This window comes from Ambystoma mexicanum, chromosome 5q (genome assembly GCF_040938575.1).
Source record: "Ambystoma mexicanum isolate Mex_15411 chromosome 5q, UKY_AmexF1_1, whole genome shotgun sequence".
Lineage (NCBI taxonomy): Eukaryota > Metazoa > Chordata > Amphibia > Caudata > Ambystomatidae > Ambystoma > Ambystoma mexicanum.
Genome location: NC_090933.1, coordinates 637,226,511 through 637,245,029, shown reverse-complemented (window position 1 = coordinate 637,245,029; position 18,519 = coordinate 637,226,511). Strand labels below are relative to the sequence as shown.

The 18,519-nt window shown below is 46.0% G+C and overlaps 1 pseudogene; it reads right to left on the bottom strand.

The window, feature by feature from the left end:
* LOC138498296 (RNA demethylase ALKBH5-like) overlaps positions 1 to 16,150 on the bottom strand; it is a 68,238-nt pseudogene extending 52,088 nt beyond the window's left edge.
* Positions 16,151 to 18,519: the final 2,369 nt, after the last annotated feature.

Below are 18,519 nucleotides of genomic sequence, written 5' to 3'. Positions count from 1 at the left end.
TTGGTACCTTTGGTGAGGTTTCATCAAGGGAGGGCAAAGTTATAGGGGGGGGTCCCAAAATGTTTTTTTTTCCATAGGCGCAATGGAAAAAATATTTTGCTCACGCCTACAGTGTAAACCGCTGGACGGATTTTCACCAAATTTGCAGCAGGGGCGGCGGTTTCGTCCCGAAAGCGTGCTTTTGTAATTTTGGTGTAAATCCGTTCAGTATTATTTTTTTTAAACGGGCAAAAACCATGTCAATAGAATTGGTGATATCTGGGTTCGGTCTGCGGACGGGCATCAGATTGGCCTAGAGGGCGACGTGATGTCTGCAGACATCGGACGCGCCCACTGATTCGATGGTGAAAAGCACGAAGTTCGTCAGAATTTTGGAAACGCCCGCCATGTTGGATTCGCGGACAGCTGCCGGTGTCCGTGAACATCGCAGTAAAAACATATTAAAAAACACAACATTGCACTTGTCAAACTTATCAAACAATCTCTAGGAAAGGTGAGAGGTGCTGAGGATGGGATGGTAAATGGCCGTTTTATGATGTCATCTTTGATGTCCTGGGTGTTAGTCTTAGAAGTGCACGGTGGTGGTGCAAGTTATGGTTGATTAGCTTACCATAACTGGCACATTTCTGAGGTTTTGCGGTTTGACTTGTAACCATAACATCCCTTTAACAACGTTTTTTCATTGAATTTCATAGGTTTTTATTAGTGCAACTTAAGTATAACGTCCCTTTAACAAAGTTTTTTCAGTGATAAATATATATGTAAACATTTTGTTTAAATGTATTGTATACACGTAGAGTATCTCAGCATTTCCAGCTGACATGCACTAAGGAATAGTAACCACAGGTTGCTGGGCCTGAAAACACCATTCCATTTTGCCCCATTTTTCCACTGTACGCAGACAAAACGCACCCTTTCACTTCCTTAACTCCTCGCACATGCGATGCTTGCACTCCATGAAAAGCAAGGCTTGATGCCACACCAGCACTGATTAAACAAGCATTGGCCCTACCTGTGGGTATAATGTGAAGGACCACCCTGGCAAGAAATCATGGCTACAAAACTAAACGTCTCTCATGAAACTTAACATCCTGGCATGGTAAATGCTACACTTTCTGAAAGCGCTGCATGTGAGAAAGTGATTATGACGAGCAAAACACAAAAATGTCTGCCATAGTCAAATAGAGTACAACAAAAAAAACACATGACTTTGCCAGGCTGGTTACAGAGCAGTGCCTAGGACATAAAGGTGCTCGGTGCAAATGGAATGAACTAACCCCTAGCGCCAGAGCCGGTCTTTGCATCAGGCCATGCAGGCGGCGGCTGCCTGATGTGCCAGCCTCCAGGGGGCGCCACCACCAGCAGTTGTGAATGGGAGTGTGAACGAGGTGTGAATGGGTGGCAAAATTAACACGCAGGATTAAAAGAAGTGCTTTTAATCCTGCAAGTTAATTTTGACATTTCAAAAATACATGGCCTGATACAAAGACCGGCATTGCTCAGACACCCAATACACACATACTCTCAGACAAACGTGCGCTTCACGCACTTCAAAACTCTGGCGCCTATGCTGAACCTTCAGACACCCAGGGACGCCTGTGGCATAGGAGTAAAGCGCTGTGGGGAGACTCGGGATGGAGCAACAACCCACACGTGTGTCTGGGGAGCAGGACTGGGCCCCCGTCAGGTTGAACATGCCTAGTCACTCGTCTCGTGACACTTAACTTAGATCTCTGTGCGTTCTAGAATATGTACTATCATGCATGTATAACGGTGATTGAAAACCCTAAGAACCTGAATTTAAACTGATAGGACATACGAAAATAACCATTCGCTGAACGTCTCACTACTGTGGGCACCATGGGGTGAGCATGATTTTTGATGGACACTTGCATAGCTGTCTAGTCCCATATCATGCCCGATAACACAAGCCTCTCCTTGCTTTTGACTTTACATGCTGGAATTTGAAGGCCCATACTTAGCAAGGGAAACATGAAACTACAAATCCAATCATGCAACAAGAAAAGCCAGGAATGGCTCTTAGTGGCTCACATGGCAGCTATGCACTTGGACATCAAGTAGTGGCAGGGAGTTTGGAAATGCAAGCAAGGCTCAAAAGTGCACTGACTGGACAGCAGGATAGGAAGACGACCATTAAATGTAGCGTGAAGCATATCGGACTTAAACCAATGTTTGGCAGACTAGTTACTGATACAGTGATTGGAAGCATGTGTGTATTTATGCATTAAAACGACTTCCTTTATAGCACAGAAATCCTCCTTCATCGTGTTTCAAAATGCCAGTATAGTCAGTGGTATACAACCTCTTAGCAGAAGTCTGCTAAGTAGCCTCAGCCGACAACTCAGTGGCATTCCTTTTGTAAATGCCTGAGCATTGTAAAGGTATGTGGACATTGGACCCATCAAACACCTGCAATGACGCTTGTATCACAGTATTGCCAAGCAATATGATTTACCCATAACTTTTACATCTCTCCATCTTACTAACCTTACATTTAGTGGGTGCAAGATCCACATTTGTTTAGTGAACTGTAGAATTGAAGTCATACTAACATGCCTCTTTTTATAACCAGTTTTCAAGAGAATGGATAACATATTTATGTTGGTAAATAATGCATTGTATGGTGGGAATATTCTGCAGGGAAAATCATGCAGGTGTAATTAGTTTATTAATTCTAAACATAGCCCACCCTGAATCACGCCCCCAAAATACTATAGTAAGAGGGTCTGTGGTCATCTGCACCCAAGTTATGTTTTTGTAATTTTTTGTTGTGGGGAGGGGCGCCAATGATGCTTCCTGCCTGGGGTACAATAAGGTGTAAGACCGGCCCTGCCTAACGCCTATCAAGGGACAGACCAAAGCACTTCTTGCTTATGGTGAATGATTCTAATAGCTGGATATTGATTGTCCCATGCTTGTAGCATACAGTGGGCCTCATTCCGAGTATGGCGGTAAGGGATAGCGGCCACCGCTAACGAGAGCGGTGGCGGTAATCCCTTACCGCCATACTCCGAGTTCCCTTTGCGCCATGGAGGTTTTAACACCTGCTTTTAGCAGGTGTTAAAAACCATGGCGCTAAGGGACCTTGATGTTAATTACGCCACCGTAATTTACGGTGGCGTAATTAACGCCTTCCCCACTCCCATTATGCCCTATGGGGCAAGAATGGGAATGGGGAAGGGTAAATGGGGATTGGGGAATTACCGCCCCGCCAACCTTGGAATGGGGCGGTAATTCCGCCATCCACCAAGGCGCTGCCGGTCCGGGTACGGCGTCAACCAAGGCGTTAATAGCGCCATTGGTTAGCGCCGTACTCGGAATGAGGCCCAGTGTAAACAAACTAGATTGTGTAGGAGCAGAACCACTGAAACAGTGTCACACCCTTTTGTGTGGTGTGATGTTACACCCTTTTGTGTGGTGTGATGACTTGTTCTGCTGCCAAGGTGTTCTGGAACCCCAATTCTAGAAGACACATGGCCAGCAGTTGGTGCTTGGATGGTGGGTGAGCAGGGCACTGCTGTGCGTGCCCTAGCAGTCTTCTCTGTCCCAATAAACATACTTGTTTCACCTCACCAAGTGTGCGTCCCTTCATAACATAATTGGCGACGAGGAGCCAACCCGCTGCTGGGTCCCCAGAGGAGGAGGGAGTGGCCGACAACTGTCAGCATTATCCCAACGCCGGTGAGTGCAGAGCGACTACCAGGTTACCACCGGGAGGAGAGCAGTGACAGCGCCCCCTCCCCTGCTCCCCCATCACCATAGCAGTGACAAGGAATCATTGAATAGCTCAGTGATCCCCTCTCCAAAATAAATAAAAAGGGGCATGTGATCAACGCCATCCGTGTACTAAACCGCAAGCTTCCCCAGCTGTTCGGAAGGGAGGCCTTAGAGAAAAGGACCTCACAACGTGCAAAGTCACCCATTGTTTATACTGGTATCCATAGCAACCGATCCCTGCAGAGTGTTGTGCCTTCCAGGGAAAGCAGGAGAAGTAATTAGAAAGCATCTATCCTCACAATAACTCGGTGATTAGAGAAAGGAGAGCAGTGATTTGTCCACACAGCTATTACTACCAAAGCAACACAACGATCACATGCCAGAGGAGAGTAATTTGTCTACAACATTAATTAGTGAGGGAAATAACATAGGACACTCATCCGCACTAAGAAGAAGTAGTACAAAGTGCAATCTATTGAGAAACAGCACATTGAGAGTCATTGGCCAGTAGTGAATCATATAGAACACCCAAATGCCAAAAAAACCACGTATTGTGAGCAACCCCAAGGAACAAATAACGACACCAACAAAAGTAAGAACATGCAGAACACTCCTGCCCCTTGTGCATTTTTGGCTTCTCCAGGGGAACCTCCCATACCTTGGAAGCAATGGGTGTATTCCTTTCAAGTGTACTTCCATGCTTTGGGGGGGGGGATCAACGATGACCTGAAAGAAGCATCTCTTCTGAATTTGTTGGCGCTGATGCTTTGAGGATTTTTTGCACCCTTACCAAAATAACTTGCCCAGGGTGGGGGGGATTCCAGCTCCTCAGGGTCCACCAGGAATTCCGAATCTGTGCTGGCGAAACTGCAGAAGCAATTCGGGAACCAAAAAAAATGCAGAGCTGGAGAGATTCTACTTCTTTTCAAGAAAACAAAACAAAGGAGAATCTGTGAATAATTATATGGTGACACATAGGGGCCTCATCATTTCCTGCAAGTTCACCGGAGTGCCGGATGAGTATATTAGAGATCAGCTGGTACTACACACTGCAGACCCACAGATTCAGCAGAGACTGTGGCAGGCTAAAGATCGGACCTTAGAACAGGCGATTGACCTGGCTAGGACAATTGAATTAGGAAGAACTGCATTAAGGTCATACAGCAAGAAGCTTCTATTAAAAGAACAAAAGAATACGAGGATGACAATGATGATGTGACCATCGCTTTAGTGAAGAGAAATGTAGCAACTACAACATGGCGCAGGGCAAATCCCAATGACAGATTCAAGAAAGAGAGAGGAGAGAGATCCCCCAAGAAGAGTGAACACCCACAGTCCAAGTGCTATAAGTGTGGACACATCAGACACCAGAATAATGAAAGAGAGTATCCAGCTGCCAATGCTGAATGCTACAAATGTGGCATGGTAGGGCATTTTGTAAGAGTGTGCAAAAATCCCAGACCAAAGGGATGTTGCACCATAAGAGCGTTGGAAGAAATAGGGGGCCCAGCAGCCTCCTCACATCACTGACCCTTGGGAGGAACCGATATGCTTATTATCTCTTAACTCACCTAAAAAAAGAGGACCTTGGGAAAATGTTGAAATAAACAAGGTGCCACTTTAAGTGATGCTAGACACTGGGTCAGCTTATACGATTGTGGACGCTGTTACGTTTGAAAATTAATTGGCTTGTTCTATGCAAGAATTTAAACATTCCAACCTGAGAGCAACAGGATATAGCCAAAGCCCCATCAACATTTTGGGATTTAAGTGGGTGCACCTAAAATTTCGAGGAAAAGAGACTTATTGCAAGTTATTTGTGGGCCAGAAAGGATCATCCATATTGGGTTGCAATGAGAGGGCTGTGCTGCGAATGAAGATCCACCCAGGAGAAGAGAAACCGATATTGAGAGTCACAACGCAAGATTTTTCATCCAAGGAAAGTCTAGTAGAACAATTTCCCCAAGTGTTCAACAACACCATCTGGAAGCTCCACGGATTTAGACACCGCATAGTTCTAAGAAGAGGAACAAAACCAATAGTGCATAAAGTGAGAAAAATTCCTCTCAGCACCAGAGATGAACTACAGGAACAAGTGACGAAGCTTTGCAGAGAAGATATCATACAGCTAATTGAGTCCTGTGTGTGGATTACCGAGATCTCAATAATAATATCTGGATTGACTTGCACCCTCTACCAAATATCAATGAGCTCTTAACAACAATGAAACCTACCAATTATTTTGCAACGTTGGATTTATCTTCCGCGTATCACTACGTGGTGCTAAATAAGGAGTCAAAGCATCCAACGTCATTTGTGACACAGCTAGGGGCATTCAGGTACAAACACATGCCATTTGGGTTAGCATCAGTGGCTGCAGTTTTCCAAAGACTTATGCAGCAGCTGTTTGGAAGTCTGGAGGAGGTCTACTTCTTTCAGGATGACATTTTGATAGCGACACGTACTGATGAGGAACATAACGTGAAGCTTCTAGAGGTCCTGCAAGTAATTAGAGTAAAATAACTGCAGGAAGTGACATACCTAGGACATGTAATAAATAGTGAAGGCATAAAGCCAAAGAAGGAACTTGTAAAGACGATAACAACCAGGCCTGTCCCCACCAACAAGGATCAACTCAGATTTTTCCTTGGGTTGGCTGAATATTACTCCAAGTTTGTATTAGGCATCACATAGAAAGCGCAACATATGAGGGCACTCATGAAGAAGTGTGCAAAATTTGAGTGGTCGAACAGTGCCAAAAAGAGTGGGAGATGATAGAGAGTGATGTCAGCAAAGCACCAACCCTTACAATGTTCAATACTGCGGCTACCATCATAATTACAGTAGATGGCAGTAATGTAGGTTTGGGAGGAGTACTTGAACAGATTAAAGAAGGTGGAGTTTAACTATTCCACCATTCAAAAGTAAGCTCTAGTTGTAAAATGGACACTAGAACACTTCAGAATACTCATTTGGGGTCTACCAGTGATAATAAAGATGGATCACAAAACCCTCATCCACATAATGAATTCAAAGAATCCACATGTAGCCTCATCGAGCATCCACAGATGGATGTTGGAGATAAGGCAATACAATGCCAGAGTGGTATATACTCTAGGTAGAGGGAACGTTATTGCTGATTGCTTTTTTCGCTTATCTTGGGCTGAAGGAGTGGGTCAGCCAGAAATAGAAGAGACAGAAGAGAGCATCATTGCACAAATCCAGACAGGTTTTGGAAAAGAGAAGTGGATGATGGAAGCAGCAGAAGATCCCGATCCTGAATTTGTGAAGGATGGGTGAGTGTAGGAAATGCTCTGCCGGAATATGACCAGATCCGTTATGAGATCACAGAGCTCACAGAGTGCGTATTAAGAGCAGTCCACATAATTTCACCCAAGTCCATGAGGAACAAAATCCTTAATTTGGCACATGAAGGTGACCTAGGGTGGAACCCCACTAAGAGAAGAGTGAGAGAGAATTATTGGTGACCTGGAATGTGGAGTGAGGCTGAAGATCTAGTGAAGCCGTGTTAAGCTTGTGCTGTCAGCGATAAATCAAAGAAAACAAATATAGCACCCCTCCAACCTATACAAGTACCTGAGTCAGTGTGGAAACAGCTAGCTATAGATATAACTGGCCCATTTGAGTGATTGGAGCAAAGCAATGTGTTTATAGTGGTTCTCATATATAAAACATCGATGTTGGTGGAGTGTTGAGTCATGGAAGAAAATGTGACAATTGCAAACATTGTGAAATGGTCAACATGGATGAGATCCGTAGAAGAGTAAAGGACTAACAGAAGAGGTACAAGGAACACTATGATCATGTGAGAGCCACCTGCGAAGTTGTATTCAAGGAAGGAAGGTGATCTAGTGAGAGTTTGTGAGCATCGGAAAGTGGTGAAAGGTTTTTCCAAATTCAGAAACCCTCAGAGGATTGAAAGATTTGGAAGGAAAACAGTAGTGCTAGAAGATGGACAAAATTGTTCTCACTGATGAGGGTATAACAGATGACAATTCTCGTCCCAGTGTGGAAGTGGAAGGAGATGGAGATATGGCACTGCTCGTTCATCCTGCAGAGGGTTCTGAATGGTCTGCACAGAGGAGAAGAATTTTACCGAACACCAGAAAAGACTTTGGGCCTCATTACGACCCAGGCGGTAAGGGGTTAACGGTGCCGTAAAAGGTGGCAGCGCCGTTAACCCATTACCGCCTAATTACGAGGTCCCTTTGCGGGTCCTACCAGCCGTTAAGGATTGGACCCGCAAAGGGACCTTGGAGGTAATTACAGTACCGCAATTTGTGGTACCGTAACTACCGCCTTCCCCATTTCCATTGAGCCCTATGAGGGCAAAAATGGGAATGGGGAAGGGCCAATGGTGAATGGGGAATTACCGCCCCACCAACCTTGGAATGGGGCGGTAATTCCGGCATTCACCATGGCGGAATTGTTAAAAGACGGGCGGCAACCATGGCGCTACTAGCGCCATGGTTACCGCCTGGGTTGTAATGAGGCCCTTTATATATTACTGAATTGTGTCCTTTTCCTCGAATATATGTATTTAAGTCCCTTCCTCCCAGAAAGGACCTTGTCAATTCCCTTCTCCTGCTAACATCCCCCTTAGCCTCTCTTCCCCACCCTTCCTTCTCCCACTGTTTCTTTTTCACTGCTACAGAGGGAGATGTTGTGATGACTTGTTGTTCTGCTGCCAAGGTGTTCTGGACCCCCTGTTCTAGAACACAAATGGACAGCAGTTGGTAGCTGGACACTAGGTGAGCAGGGCACTTCTGTGCATGCCCTAGGGGTCTCCTCTGTCCCAATAAATATACTTGTTTCACCTCACCAAGTGTATGTCCCTTCATAACATTGTGTGGTACACAAGGAATGATAGCCCATGAAACAAGAAATGGGTTCTGTTTTGAAGAGTAAATCGCAAATGTTTAACTCCCTGAAATCGTAATAACAAGATGATTTTTTTTGTATACTGCAGGCTGGCACTAATGAAGCACTTTGACATAATGTGGTGGTGAATTCATAGCAGGCTTCACAAGCCCCATGTCATTCCACCAGTGGTTTCTTTCAAGTCTGATCATTAATTACTGGGCAGGGGTACACTAGTGTGAAATGCTGAATGCTTATGCCACTTTTCTCTGTCAAGTGACAGCAGCGTGGAAACATGCCATTAGCATTCAGCGACTTCACCCGTAAAAGCCCGGATACCCAACCATCAAAACCATTACCTGAGAATGGTGATGCTGCCTCTCTGCATGGGCAGGAACACCACCGGCTCGGAGACTTGGATGGGCTTGAACTGGAACTTGCAGCCAAAGCAGAGGGCTGAGTTGCTGAAGAAGGATACAGAGATGATGGGCCTCTCGAAGATGTGGATGGTGTCCACGTGAGACACAATGCAGCCAGTGGAATGGTAGTTGTTGATCACATCGCTGTTGACCAAGCCCCCTGGGATGGCCCGGTGCTGCTCCAGCTTACGGATGACCTGACCAGCTGATACACAGAGGCAGGTATCTCGTCCACATCCCCCCTTGGGATAGAGATGCTCCTGGCCTGGCCCACACTTCTGCAGTTGCACCACATACGTGTAGTCCTCCCTGAAGAAGTACGTGTTGCTCAGCGGTGCTCGGTCCAAAAGTGATCTTTGTAGAGTCCTTTCTCTGCAGTACGTACCACCTTGTCTATACGGTTCTCGATGCAGGCGCACTCACCGGAGCTGAAGAGCTGCATCTGCCGAATACAATGCTTCACCAAGCGGGCCTCCTCATCTCGATAGTGGGGAGAAGGGATCGGCGGAGGTAGCAGCAGTGGCTTCTCGTGATCACTGTACTCACCGTCTGACAGCTTTCTCTTAGATCATGGGGTCTTCCACGCCAGTTTCAACCAGCTTCTAGGTAGCCTGTTCCTCTCTGGTAAATCATTGCTGTGGACACACTTTGCCGCTGATCGAGGACCGGCTACATTTGAACAACAAAGGCATTCTCCGTCTTGCAAAGAGATCACTCGACGGCAACAAGTCACACAGCCATGTGACATCTGACAGTACTCCTGATTGGGAGAAAATACATTAAACAAGACACTATTGTATTACATCCGCGTAGCACAACAGGAATTATCACTTAGGACATTGGCAATTGTATGGCAAAGCATTTCCAGTTGTCATGCAAACCACAAAGACTGCTTCCTGGCTCCCCTTTATTATCTGTAACAATGTGATGCCAATATTTGGTGGCTTACACCTCCAAAAATCGCCAAAACCAAAAAGAGACCATGCATAGGTTGAAGATATACCTCCACTCCATACACCGAGCCCATATGGGTACCAGGAAAGATGAAGCCTAGAACAGCTGTTAAGTCAAGTGTGATCTGTGCAAAAATGGTTTAATTCACACATTGACGGGCTTATATCCAGGTACCCGGCTGGAGGAGGCAAGAAACAGCAACAAGGTACATTTCTGAAAAATAGACAACTTGAGGAAGCAATAAGTCAACTTTTGGAAACAAGTGCTTTCATTGAATGTCATTGGGCAATTAAGTGGACTGGTGTGAGGTTATCAAATGTGCTTCCATGTCGTGCACCCGAAATAGCATAAATAGGCTGTGACAGGTGCACAACACGGCTGGAAAGAAGGCTGTTCACGTGCACATAGACACATGAGAATAGCGCAGTGTGAAAGCCAGTAAGAAAGCTCAGTGAGTTAAATGCCTGCCCCAAGCATTTGTGTCCAGCCCGCAAGACTCAAGTTCTAATCCTGACAGGAAGACTCAGACCTTCCTCCAGCAGAGTTTGATAAATAGAGTAATATAATATTGAGTAGGAACAACAATTATTATAACTGGAATTGAAAGCAAGCAGAAACAAGCATGGATCAGTATATATCAACAACATGATATTGCCGGGAGGAAAGCTCAGGGGCAATGCGTTTGTCTCAGAAGCAAGCCAACGCAGAGCTACACGAATTCAGGTGAAAATATCTCATTTTTGACTGTGAGGTAGAAAACATTGAATTTAAAACAACACTTTTTAGCTACATTAAATGCGGGGGAGACCCACGCAGCCCTCCCCCAATCTCCTCCACTTTAATAAATACCCCAACCCAACCCCCATCTAGTTATTTGTCAATTCATTTTTTTTTAATTCTAGGTTTTCTACCTCACAGTAATGGCCTGTGATATGTTGTTGTGATACCGATAAACATCGTTCTTTTTTAAAGATTAATTATTTATTTATTGTAGCAGTGGTATGTTCCACTGTGACACTGGCAGGCTGTTTTCTCACATTGTTTTGCATGGGCAGTTCCTGTGGAGTCCCCTGTGCACTGTCACCCCTAGCCAGTTGCCTAAGGTGTCAAGTAGTATGCCATTCCCTGTGCCTGTTACTGGTGGTGGCATAAAAATGAAATAGGGCTCTCAAAGATGCTACTATATTAATCAACAGTAGTCTCATAGAGAGTTGCATCTAATTACTGCTTGGGCTCTGTATAGTTAGCAAAACAAAAGAGGTGATGGCTGGAAGGTTTAGAATAAATCTGAACCTCTGGCATTGCTCTGGGCAACCCTCCAGACCAGCGTTCTTCACCTGCCAAGCCTTTACAAAAGGGGAAACACCATATGCAAATCAGGCTTGGTCAAACCCCCAAAGGGGCAGTCCAGCCGGAACTGCTTGTTCACATCCTTCTGCACAAGGTCACAAGCATTCCAGGCATGTTTCAGCCTCATTGGGCGTCATCAGTGAGGAGTAGCTTGGGTCTCCAGGCCGTCAGTAATGGCTTGGCAGGCGAAGAACCGTGGTTTGGAGGGTTGCCCAGAGCAATGCCAGAGGATAAGATTAATTCGAAAGCTTCCAGCCATCAGCTCTTTTGTTTTGCTTTAGTCCTTATAGTTAGCACATAAGATAACCTGCGGGTCTTTGCACGGTTTTGACATCGCCGCAGCATGAGCGGCAATATCAATTCCCTTCTACGAAAATTCACAAAATCCCCAAGCATGATTGGTTGTTGAAAGTACACTATACTTAAAATCACACATTCCCTCCTGCCATTCGGGTAAAATGGCTGGACCAAGTGTTGTGGGGGACACTGAGAATGCCAGGGAAGGTGGTGGACGAATGCGGCAGGTCAAATTCCACATCCCCTTACGTTCACTGCAACAGGCGGGGCCACTGCTGTTGTACGAGTCCGGGGTAGAATTGGCTGCTTCTTTCATGCTGTTCTTGAGAGCATCAGGAACCGTAGGAGGGTAGTCAGATCTCATTCAGCCAGTGGTGAGTATATGCACAACTCATGCAGGCTGTATTCTAACAATCGAAATTGGTGCATGTGGCACATGCTGTGTGGCCAACAGTCGTGCAATCCTAGCTCGAAATACCCAAAATTAAACCCACAAGTCTCCCATGGATCACAAACCTGACCATGTTATGTTATGTGAAAGGTTCTTATACCGCTCACTGTTGCCACCTGTGTGGTTTCTTGGTGCTCCATGAGTCATAACAAAGCATTCAAAATCGCAGTATAAAATATCACTGGAGAACTCAAATACTCTAAAGGGTGGCCCACAATTAAAAGCACTAAGGTTCTGCCATCCACACCCTTACCACTGCAACCACCATCAGCACCCTTGCTTCTTAAACCACAAATGGAAAATGGGTGATGAGAGGGCAACGCCTTAGTATTAAACTACGATATAAAGATTAGACACTCTGATATTTACTCCACACCAGAAATCCCTTTGCACTGGGGATCTATTGGAAATCTGAAAAAACACCAAACATTATCTAGTGTATACGATGCCCGTGCAGCAAGTATTATGCCGAAAAGTCATCAAGGAAGTCCAAGGTTCGCTGGAACCAACACTGATCCAATTTACAGACATGTAACTTGAAATCAGCAATGGTATGTCATTGTTTGGAACTGGGGCACCAAATAACCAAATTAAATTCCAGATACTAAGGGTGTTACAAAAAGGACCTCGAGGTACGTACATGAAACGTTTACTAAATCAAAGAGAATGGTTTTGGATTGATACATTGAATTCCGTCATGCCCTGTAATTTCAACTGTTTCCTAGGATATCTTTTCATTAAGAATGTTTACTAGTAGTTTAGAACTTGGTGTGATGCAGAATTGTGACAAATTGACTTCTGCCCTGCAGAAGTACAATGATGAGTGGAGGCTAAATCGTCCACTCATCCCTTACACTTCTACCAACCAAGAGCCAACGCAATTATAAAGGTAAAACGGGCACAGTTAAGAGATATACCTCCTCTGCCTTTTGTGGTAACGTGGGCCAGTGGAAGACTATACTCCTAAGAGGGGTATGATTGTGGTTTGGTAGCAACACAAACAGCGAAGCACAACAGTCCAAAATAAAGGGTTCTCCAATCAAGTTTATCTAATAAAATATACTTTAATATATATACTTTAATCAAACACACCATGTACAATAATAACTAACTAGCAAACACTGTAAAAACCTACATATATAGCGGGAACTCAGAATGAGCAGCATGAATAGAGTAGATGCAGCACTCTGGGTAATGAGACAGGTGAGAAAAGGCAATTTCAAGGTCACAATGTTCAAAAGCATATGATTTGAGCTTGCAAAAAAGGGGTTAAAGCGACCTATCCAGTCACTAGGGCCTCAAGATGGACCAACGGGGCAGATATTAGTCAATAATACCTTTACAGGCGATTTGGCTGTTTGACGGCGTTGAGCTGGACTTCTGGGTGCAGTTCAAAGATTTGGTTCAAAGGTTTGGTTTGAGAATGAGGCAGGCGCGGTGATCCAGCAGTAAGCAGGTGTTGAGCTGAGCCGAACGGGAAGGTAGCTGTGGTGTGAAATGTTACTCCAGCGATGCAGATCGGGTGGTCACCAGGTTCATTTCGACAGCCGGGGTACCAGGAAATGCAGGAGAGTCGGTTCTATACTGAAGCATGAAGTTCCCAGTTTGACGAGCAACAGGTTCGATTGACTTACAGTGGTGGCAACGATGAAGCAGATGGTGGTTTGAGAAAATACAAAGAGAGCAGTACTTTGTGGTTCAAGCCGAGGCAATGACGTGCTTCAGCTGGCGCAGTGCAGCAGTGAACTGATCCGAATGGTTGAACTTGTGGTTCGTAGAATGAAGAATGCCAAAGGCAAATCTCGTGGGTCCTGTTGGTTTGAACGGTGTCAAACCGAATCATGGCTCAAAGCAGTTTGGCCGTGAAAACACAGGGATCCTTGCTGTTCTGGCTTTAGGGACTCAGGGACAAGGTGAGTCCATGTACTCATGCTCCCAAAACCCGGGGGAGGCTGGCAGACAACAGCAGGGGTCATCCAACTCTGTGAGGTCCCAGGTACCGCAATGGCTGGTAAAGAGGCAGGTCTTGCTACAGCAGCAAGGCCTCCCTCTTTACCCAATGTTCCCTGTGGATGGTTAAGGGGCAGAGCTGTCCTCTGCCTTGGAACATCTGCCTTCACCTCACAACTGGTAGGCTCTGGAGAGGAGTTCTCTCCCAGCAGGGTCGGACAAAATCCTCTCAAGTGATGATCCATGGATGATTCCCAAGACGTTTTAAAGAATCGGTGGGAGACCACTTCTTTTAAAGGTGGTTATTGGACTAAAGCTAGCCCACCTTAGTGGTTCAATCCCTGTTCTTGAAATGAGTGGACTTTGCCCTTCTGACACCACACCCAAAGTGCTTTGCTCCAGGGGAAGTGGAAGGGACAGGAAGGAGGGAAAGAGGCAGAGAGAAACAAGATGGTGGAAGTCTTTCTTCACTCTACAGAGGCCTACTGGCTACTGTAACCCCACCCTTCCCTTCTCACTAAGAACAAATGCCTTTAAAAAAGCAGCACCCTGGTGTGAGGCTACACCCTTTGAATGGGTGTGCTCTCTTGATGCCTTTGCCCAGGACAGCTGGCTTTTGTGTGGCTGATCAGGAGGAGGGTGTTACCTGCCCTCACAAAGAGATCAAAGAAGAGGAATGGCCATTCAGTTTCCTGTCCTGTCATTTGGCATGCTCATCGTGTCTGGCCAGAATGGACATTCCCTTCCACAGCTCAGCTGACTCGCTGAAACTGACACATGCGTGATATCAAATTGAATGTAGCTGTAATGATCATAAGTGGTACCGTGCACCATGCCTTAACTGTGGCATAGCTTTATTCTTAGAGTTTACCCTGCCACCAACACAGGCTACTTATAATCATAATAGTTTTGGTACAGGAGTGCACTTCTTAAATGCAGCCCATGTGCTTCAGAGACTTGTTTGTCACTGCAGCTGTCAAATGGGCAGCAATGACCTTTGGGCCTACTCTGCACCACTGGTAGAGTTGGCACTGCAAATCAGGATACTGATACAGGAGGACAAAAATACACACTATTCTTTTGTCATGGAGCTTATGAAAGGGGAATCTGATCAGAAGATTACCCTTACAGAAATTGAATTATGTGCATCATTATATTATTTAATACAAATAAAAAAAGCCAGGGCTATGACACCCTTATTACTCGCACGCCGCCAGCCAAAAGGGTCGGGGCTCACACAACTAAGGGTCTTGCTCTCCCTCCAGGTCAAAATACCTACTGGGGCCATCTGCATTGGACTGTTGTGAACTGGGTTTGTGTTGGATGTCCAGGTCCAATCCCTGCATGGATATGGTCCAACGTAACAACTTAGGGTTCTCTCCCTGCATGGCCATAAGCTATCTAAGAGGTCTGTGGTCGTTTGGATGGTTAAGGGAGACCCAAAAATGTATGGTTTCAGCTTGCATATCGCCCGCAAAAGCCTCTTTATCAATCGTGGCCCAGTAGCACTCTCGGGCGTCAAGCATCTACTAAGGTACGCACAAGGTTGCTCTATCCCCTCAGTGTTTGACTGCGCTAACACTTCACCAATTCAAAAATCACACGCATCGGTTTGTATGATGAACTCCTGCCCCCAAGATACCTGAACTTCAGAAATGGGGCCTTGCACAAGCAGTGCTTCCAACTCTGGAAGGAATCTTGCCAGGCAGAGGTCCAGGTGACTTTCCTTTAGTATCTTCTTAGAGGTAACATCATTCAGGGGAAGAGCAAGAGTCGCACACCTCTTAATGAATGGTGTGTAGTATCTGGGGATCCCCAAAAAGGCCCTCACCTGAGTCTGGATAGTGGGGATATCCCAAGCCATCACTGCCAGGACTTTGGCATGGAGAGGTTGTTTCTTACTGACACCCAATTGGTGTCCTAAGTAAGTAACAGTAGGCTGTGTTATCTGGCACTCGGATGCCTTGATAGTCAAGACTCCCTTCTTCATGGATTGAAGCATCTGTTTCAGGTGGGATAGATCGTCTTCCCAGGTATGGCTGAAGATAGCAACATCATCTAAATAGGAAACCCTGAACTCCTCTAACCCAGCTAGGACCTGATTCATCATCCTCTTAAAGGTGGCAGGTGTATTTTATAGCCCAAAACGCATAGCAGTAAACTGGTAGTGGCATTCTGTAGTAGAAAATGCTGGCCTCGCTTTTGCTTTGTCAGTTTGGCCAACCTGCCCGTTCCCTGCAGTGAAGTCAAAGGTACTCATAAACGTGGAAGCTCCTAAATGGTCAATGAGCTTGTCTATCCTAGGTATGGGATGTACATCTGTCTTCATGACAGAATTGAGCCCTCTGTAGTCCACACAAAGGAGACTTCTGTCTTCCCACTACTGGACATTTTAGGAACCACTACCACAGGGTTTACACATAGTTTGTGGGAAGGCTCAATCATCCCTAAAGTTAACATCTTAGAGACCGCCTCCTTGATGGTGTCCTTCACCTTGTCAGACATCGGGTGAATTCCGCTCCGGACTGGCTTTCTGTCCCCCCGTGTCAATGTCATGGATACATCAATCAATTTTCCCTGGAGTCAGTGAGAACAGGTGTGCATACTGACTCAGCAGCTGCTGGCAGTCTCGCAATTGCTATTTACTTAGGTCTGCAGAGATCTGGATTCCCTCCAATGACCCATCGGTGGATTCGGCATGCAACAAGTCTGGGAGGAGACCTGTCTCCTCCTTAGTCTCATCATCTGTCACCAAGTCATCCCAGCTGTAGTGTTGCTTCCGCTGGTCAACATGAAAGACCCTGTGTGCCTGCCTTGTGACCTTTGTACCAATGAGGTAGTTAACTTTGCTGATCTCTTCTAGTCCCTCATAGGGCCCGGTGCACTTGCCATGAAGGGTGCTGGGTTTGACAGGTTCCAGAATCCAGACCATCTGTCCTGGAGTGAACTCTCTCACTGTAGACATCTGGTTATGCCAGTGCTTCATGAGCTCCATTTTCGACCTCTGGCCAAGTACATAATCCACTATGTCCTGGGAAAGAGTTTGAGGATTGCCCTCCCATCCTTCCCGCACCAACCTTAGTGGACCCCTAACCAGGTGGCCAAACAGAAGCTCCAAGGGACTAAATCCTGCACCGCTCTGTGGCACCTCCCAGTAGGCAAGCATAAGGCATGGCAGGTGTTCTTCAAGCCACCTATCATGCCCTTTAGGCTCTTGTTGAACTGCTCAACAAGCCCATTTGTCTGTGGGTAAAAGGCTCTAGAGAACTTATAAGTAACTCCACTTTCATCCCACATGGCCTTCAGATAAGCATAAAGAAGTGGGTTCCCCTGTCAGAAATTACTTCTTTGGGGAACCCAACATGAGAGAATATCCCTATCAAAGCCTTCACCACCACTGGGGCTTCAATGTTTCTCAAGGGTCCAGACCCTGGAAACCATGTGGCATGGTTTACTACAACAAAAATAAAAGGGTTCCCTGAGGTCGTCATAGGATCCAAAGGACCCACAATGTCCATACTTATTCTCTCGGTAGGCCTTTGTAGCCCAACCAGACTTAACGGTTGCTTGGCAAGTTGGACAGGACCTAAACAAATTCCTTTATTTTTGCACCTATCTTGGGCTAGTAAAAATGGGCAGAAAGCCTATCAGCTGTTTTGGCCACTCCTAAGTGACCTGCCAACAGAATGAAATGAGTCAAGTCCAGTAGAAACCTCCTGTGGCACTGGGACACTACCAACCTCCTGTCAGTCCCTACCACATGATTCTTGAGTCCTGTGTTCAGGAGGCCATTCTCCCAGTACATCTTGAAGATTCCAGATGCTTCTTCCTGAGCTTGTTTCTCTGCCTGCTTATGCAGATCTGCCAGAGTTAGACAGGCATACTCTCCTTTGCAAAAGTCATCTGGCTAAAACCACCAGCTGGGCACAAGGTGTCTGGTTCTGACAGGCCCTTGAGGTCTACTGCTATCTTGTACTGCACCCCAAGTGGTGGTTCTACACCAGTAGGCAACCATGGGGTCACTGACTCTGGAGCCACCACAGTAGGATCCTAAGTGGCCACCACGTCCTCTCCGGCAGGGCCAGGCATCTCTGTGGACTCTAGATCTGGACATGGGAGTGCCGGCAGAACCAGCCTCGAGCCATCCACAACAGGAAGTGGCCCTGGGCCCATGGCCATAAGGGATTCAAGCCATGCTGCTTCTTTGGCCTTAGATCTTGTGATTGCGGCAATACATTTGGCAACAGGTTTGTCATTCTCCAAGAGACAGTCCCTTGGGATTGAGTCCTTGACAGCAATGCACATCTGGGAGTTCTCACCCTTCTGGCTAGACTTTATGATAGACAATTGGCATTGGGTGAGGCCATCAAATCCCTTAGCTAGCTTTGAGGGGCAAAGAAGGATCTGATCCTCTCGCACCAACTGTTGTCAAATGGTGTTTATACTCACAGCAGTATCACAAAGTGAGGGGGCTCTGTA